Source organism: Arachis hypogaea, chromosome 5, assembly GCF_003086295.3.
Source record: "Arachis hypogaea cultivar Tifrunner chromosome 5, arahy.Tifrunner.gnm2.J5K5, whole genome shotgun sequence".
Lineage (NCBI taxonomy): Eukaryota > Viridiplantae > Streptophyta > Magnoliopsida > Fabales > Fabaceae > Arachis > Arachis hypogaea.
The window spans coordinates 51633527-51640244 of NC_092040.1; the positions used below are offsets into that span (position 1 = coordinate 51633527).

General features: G+C 37.6%; 1 non-coding gene across 1 annotated transcript; it reads left to right on the top strand.

Moving 5' to 3' along the window:
• The first annotated feature begins 2215 nt into the window (after window positions 1-2215).
• On the top strand, window positions 2216-2319 carry LOC112804473 (small nucleolar RNA R71). Its single transcript, XR_003203087.1, has one exon. It is a non-coding gene; the product is annotated as a small nucleolar RNA R71 (small nucleolar RNA).
• Window positions 2320-6718: the final 4399 nt, after the last annotated feature.

Genomic DNA, 6718 nt, shown 5'->3' on the forward strand with positions numbered 1-6718 from the left:
GAAATGAATTAAAATGGGGTTTTAATTTGAATTTTCGGCCCATGAGAAGTTGCTCCCAGGAGGCTGCCCTGCCCTTGTGGAGGGCAGGGCAGGATTTGGTGCATGTTGGTGCGGCCTTGGTGCGGTCTGGTGCGACTTTGGTGCTCAAAACGCTGCCCTGCCCGCGCCAAGGGCAGGGCAGGAAAAGTTGGTGCACTGAATGCTGCTAGAATCGAGAATTGGTGCGCCAGAATCAAAAATTGGTGCGCCAGAATCAAGAATTGGTGCGCCAAAAATTTCCTTGGTGCATAGGATGCTGCCCTGCCCTCGCGGAGGGCAGGGCAGGAAAATTTGGTGTTGCCAGGATTGAGCTTGGTGCGTGCTGGTGCTGCCAGGAATGTGCCACGGTGCGCCAGACTTGAGTTTTGGTGCGCCAGCTCCATGCATCAACAAAATGCTGCCCTGCCCTCGCGGAGGGCAGGGCAGTATTTCCACTTTGATGTCCCGTGTTTGAAACACGGCTGGGACACATGCTCAATTAATTTCCTTGGTTTCTTGGCACGGCACTCAACCTTAGTTCCTTGCTTCTTCCTTGGTCCGTGTTCGATTCTTGTGGCATGCATGGGTGACATTTTTCCTTTGAATTTTTTCCTTGTTGAGCCCGATACTGCCCTTGTGGAAGGCAGGGCAAGGTTCTCTTCTTCTTGGTTCCAAGGCACACTTTTGTGCTCTGCCCTTGTAGTGGGCAGGGCAGAGTTGCCTTCCTTGTTTGGTTCCCTTATGTTGCCCTCCTAGATGGCAGTGTGCCCTTGTAGAGGGCAATGTTTGCCTCCCCCTTGCATGCGGCACACTTCCTCTTGCTTTGACCACACTTTCCTTTCCTTGGGCTACACTTCTTAGGTCACGCTTTTCCTTTTCTTTTCTTTTCTTCACCTATAATAAACCAAAACAACCACTCCAAGTATCACTAAATTCAAGAGGCTTATAAATCAATTAAAATTCAATTAAAATTAGCTTAAACCTCATGGATTATCATTAATTTCATGGTGGTTGCTTGATTTAGAGAAGTTATGCATTTTCACTCAAAATCACTTACTTAGGATGCAAGAAAGTGCATAAATGCTAACAAAACAAGTGAAATTAGCTTGAAAAATGGGTATATGATGACTTGTCATCAGGAGGTTCACCTTCCCATGTCTCATTACCAAACAACTTGGCATTCAGCTTCATGATAGCTCCTAGATATTGAGCAACTTGCTCTCCAGTTACATCTTCATCCTCTTCAGAGGAAGAATAGTTTTCAGAACTCATGAATGGCAGAAGGAGGTTTAATGGGATCTCTATGGTCTCTATATGACCTTCAGATTCCTTTAAGTCCTCAATAAGGAACTCCTTCTTGCTTGAGAGACGTCCCCTGAGGTCTTCCTCATTGGGATTCATGTCCTCTCCTTCCTCTCTAGGTTCGGCCATGTTGATTATGTCAATGGCCTTGCACTCTCTTTTTGGATTCTCTTCAGTATTGCTTGGGAGAGTACTAGGAGGAGTTTCAATGACTTTCTTACTCAGCTGGCCCACTTGTGCCTCCAAATTTCTGATGGAGGACCTTGTTTCACTCATGAAGCTTAAAGTGGCCTTAGACAGATCAGAGACTATATTTGCTAAGTTAGAGGTGCTTTGCTCAGAATTCTCTGTCTGTTGCTGAGAAGATGATGGAAAAGGCTTGCTATTGCTAAACCTGTTTCTTCCACCATTATTAAATCCTTGTTGAGGCTTTTGTTGATCCTTCCATGAAAAATTTGGATGATTTCTCCATGAGGGGTTATAGGTGTTGCCAAAGGCTTCCCCCATATAATTTACCTCTGCCATTGCAGGGTTTTCAGGATCATAAGCATCTTCTTCAGAAGATGCCTCTTTAGTGCTGTTGGATGCATTTTGCCATCCAGTCAGACTTTGAGAAATCATATTGACTTGCTGAGTCAACATTTTGTTCTGAGCTAATATGGCATTCAGAGCATCAATTTCAAGAACTCCCTTCCTTTGAGGAGTCCCATTATTCATGGATTTCCTCTCAGAAGTGTACATGAATTGGTTATTTGCAACCATTTCAATAAGTTCCTGAGCTTCTGCAGGCGTTTTCTTTAGGTGAATGGATCCATCTGCAGAATGGTCCAGTGACATTTTAGAAAACTCAGACAGACCATAATAGAATATATCTAACATGGTCCACTCTGAAAACATGTCAGAAGGACACTTTTTGGTCATCTGCTTGTATCTTTCCCAAGCTTCATAGAGGGATTCACCATCTTTTTGCTTGAAGGTCTGAACATCCACTCTAAGCTTGCTCAGCTTTTGAGGAGGAAAAAATTTAACCAAAAAGGCCGTGACCAGCTTATCCCAAGAGTCGAGGCTATCCTTAGGTTGTGAGTCCAACCATGTTCTAGCTCTGTCTCTTACAGCAAAAGGGAAAAGCATGAGCCTGTAGACTTCAGGATCTACTCCATTAGTCTTAACAGTCTCACAGATCTGCAAGAACTCAGTTAAAAACTGGTAGGGATCTTCTGATGGAAGTCCATGAAACTTGCAGTTTTGTTGCATTAGAGCAACTAGTTGAGGTTTCAGCACAAAATTGTTTGCTCCAATGGCAGGAATTCAGATGCTTCTTCCACAAACTTGGAAGTAGGTGTAGTATAATCACCAAGCATCCTCCTTGCATTATTGTTGTTGGGTTTGGCTGCCATATCCTTTTCTTGTTCGAAAATTTCAGTAAGGTTGTCTCTGGATTGTTGTAATTTAGCTTCTCTTAGTTTCCTCTTTAGAGTCCTTTCAGGTTCAGGATCAGCTTCAACAAGAATGCCTTTTTCCTTGTTCCTGCTCATATGAGAAAGAAGAGAACAGAAAAGGAAGTGGAATCCTCTATGTCACAATATAGAGATTCCTTTATGTTAGTAGAAGAAGAAAGGAATAGAAGAAGGAGAAGAGTTAAGAATCCAAACACAACGGTGAAGATAGGTTCAGATTCTTGAGATGAAGAGAAGTGTTAGTAAATAAATAAATAAATAGATGAAGATGAGAGGGGAGAATTTGAAAATTAATTTTGAAAAAAGGGTTAGTGATTTTTGAAAATTAAAGGAAGAATTAAAATTAAAATTAAAATTTAAAACAATTAGTTAATTAAAAGAATTTTGAAAAAGGGGGAGGTAATTTTCGAAAATTAGAGAGCTAAAATTAGTTAGGTGGTTTTGAAAAAGATAAAAAATAAACAAAAGTTAATTGGTTAGTTGAAAAAGATTTGAAAATAAATTTTGAAAAGATAAGAAGTTGGAAAAGACATTTTAAAATCAAATTTTTGAAAAAGATAAAATTTAAAAAGATATGATTAAAAAGATATGGTTGGAATTTTTTTTAAATTAAAATTACTTACTTGACTAACAAGAAACTAAAAGATATGATTCTAGAATTTAAAGATTGAACCTTTCTTAACAAGAAAGTAACAAAATTCAAATTTTTGAATCGATCACATTAATTATCAGTAAAGTTTTTGAAATTTTGAAATAGAGATAAGAAAAAGATTTTAAAATTCAAATTAAAAAATTTTTGAAAAAAAAAGTAAGAAAAATGAAAAGATTTGATTTTTGAAAAAGTTTTGAAAAGATAAGATTTTTGAATTTGAAAATTTGACTTGACTTATGAGAAATAGCTAAGTTTTAAAAATTTTTTACTAAGTCAACTCAAATTTTCGAAAATTAGGAGTAAGATAAGAAAAATATATATTTTTTTATTTTTGAATTTTTAATGATGAGAGAGAAAAACAACAAAAATGACTTACAACATGAAAATTATGAATCAAAACACATGATGCATGCAAGAACACTATGAATGTCAAGATGAACACCAAGAACACTTTGAAGATCAAGATGAACATCAAGACTTATTTTTGAAAGATCTTCAAGAAAATAAAAACATGCAAGACACCAAACTTAGTAATTTTCAATGCTTAGACACTTTGAATGCAAAAATGTATATGAAAAACACCATATAACACAAAACAATAAAATATGAAGATCAAACAAGAAAATTTATCAAGAACAACTTGAAGATCATGAAGAACACTATGAATGCATGAATTTTCGAAAAATGCAAGAACAAGATGAATATGCAATTGACACCAAACTTAAAACATGACACAAGACTCAAACAAGAATTACAAAATATTTTTGGTTTTTTTATGATTTTATGATTTTTTTGTATTTTCTTTTATTTTTTTCAAAAAACATATAGGAAAAAGAAAATAAGAAATTCAAAATTTTTAAGAAGAATTCCAGGAATCTTTCAATGTTAGTCTAAAGCTTTGGTCTAGGAATTAGACATGGCTTAACAGCCAGCCAAGCTTCAGCATGGCATTACATGCATTGTGGTGATTAGTTGAAGCCTCAGTCCAAAAGAATTTAGACATGGCTTTACAGCCAGCCAGGCTTCAACATGCTTCATGAAACACTAGAATTCATTCTTAAAAATTTAGAATAATTTTCGAAAATAGATGAGAAAAAATTTTGAAAATAAAACAAAAAGAAAATTACCTAATCTGAGCGACAAGATGAACCGTCAGTTGTTCAAAAACTTGGTGCACGAAATTGTTATCTCGAATAATGGCATTCAACTTGGTATGCGCGTTTATAACTCAACACTTTCTTCACAACCTCGCACAACTAACCAGCAAGTGCACTGGGTCGTCTAAGTAATAAACCTTACGTGAGTAAGGGTCGATTCCGCGGTGATTGTTGGTATGAAGCAAGCTATGGTCATCTTAAAATTCTCAGTTAGGCGGATAATATATGGTTAAGGAGTTTTCGAATAATAATAATAAATAAACAGAAAATAAAGATAGATATACTTATGTAAATCATTGATGGGAATTTCAGATAGGCGTATGAAGATGCTGTGCTCCTTCTGAATCTTTGCTTTCCTACTACCTTCATCCAATCCTTCTTAATCCTTTCCATGGCAAGCTGTATGTAGGGCATCACCGTTGTCAATGGCTACATCCCATCCTCTTAGTGAAAAAGGTCCAAATGCTCTGTCACAGCACGGCTAATCATCTGTCGGTTCTCGATCATGCCGGGATAGAATCTATTAATTTTTTTGTGTTTGTCATCACGCCCAACAATCGCGAGTTTGAAGCTGGTCACAGTCATTCAATCCCTGAATCCTACTCGGAATACCACAGACAAGGTTTAGACTTTCCGAACTCTCATGAATACCGCCATCAATTCTAGCTTATACCACGATGATTCTGATTAAGGAATCTAAGAGATATGCGTTTGGTCTAAGGTAGAACGGAAGTGGTTGTCAGTCACGCGTTCATAGGTGAGAATGATGATGAGTGTCACGAATCATCACATTCGTCATGGTGAAGTGCAACGAATATCTTAGAACAGGAATAAACTGAATTGAATAGAAATAGTAGTAATTGCATTAAAACTCAAGGTACAGTAGAGCTCCACACCCTTAATCTATGGTGTGTAGAAACTCCACTGTTGAAAATACATAAGTGATGGTCCAGGCATGGCCGACTTGCCATTCCTTAAAATGTGATATGAATTCAAAAATAGGGAGAAGGACCCCTAGTCCAATTGTAAAAAGTTCTATTTATACTAGACTAGCTACTAGGGTTTACAGAAGTAAGTAATTGATGCAGAAATCCACTTCCGGGGCCCACTTGGTATGTGCTTGTGCTGAGCTTGAGCTTTACACGTGCAAAGTCCTCTTTTGGAGTTGAACGCCAAGTTGCAATGTGTTTCTGGCGTTCAACTCTGGTTCGTGACGTGTTTCTGGCGTTTGACTCCAGAATGCAGCATGGAACTGGCGTTGAGCGCCAGTTTGCGTCGTCTAATAAAGTTTGGACTATTATATATTGTTGGAAAGCTCTGGATGTCTACTTTCCAACGCCATTGAGAGCGCGCCATTTGGAGTTTTGTAGCTCCAGAAAATCCATTTCGAGTGCAGGGAGGTTAGAATCCAATAGCATCAGCAGTCCTTTTGACAGCCTTTTATCAGAGTTTTGCTCAGGTCCCTCAATTTCAGCCAGAAAATACCTAAAATCACAGAAAAACATACAAACTCATAGTAAAAGTCCAGAAATGTGAATTTAGCATAAAAACTAATGAAAACATCCCTAAAAATAGCTAGATCCTACTAAAAACTACCTAAAAACAGTGCCAAAAAAGTATAAATTATCCGCTCATCAGTGGCACTAACGTAGCCACTCACGTGGCTCTTCTCTGCTTCTTGTTACCTGAAATCAATCAAACAAAGTGCATCAAAGTCTTGCTCTTAATCTTGGGATCATGCATCATCCAATTTATCATTCAATTCATGCATAATTCTCATGAAATCATTCAAAATTCACAATGTTTGCTTGAATCATGGTATGATTGCATTTTCAACCAAATACTTGCTTATTTCCTAAGAAAATGCATGAAACCAACCTAAAGCATACAAAAAATAGCTAGTAAAACTAGCCAAGATGCCCTGGCATCACAACACCAAACTTAAATCTTGCTTGTCCCCAAGCAAGAAAAGAACTATGCACAAAGAATTCTCTTAATTGGAATGTATTGAAGAATTGCTTATGATGCCTTAATGGGTGAAGTGAATAAGTGACAGTGGGGTGAACTCTAATTTGTACGCTTATGCAAGGATTCTAGTGCTCATTAGTCCTTACATTTTGGAAGTCTTAGAT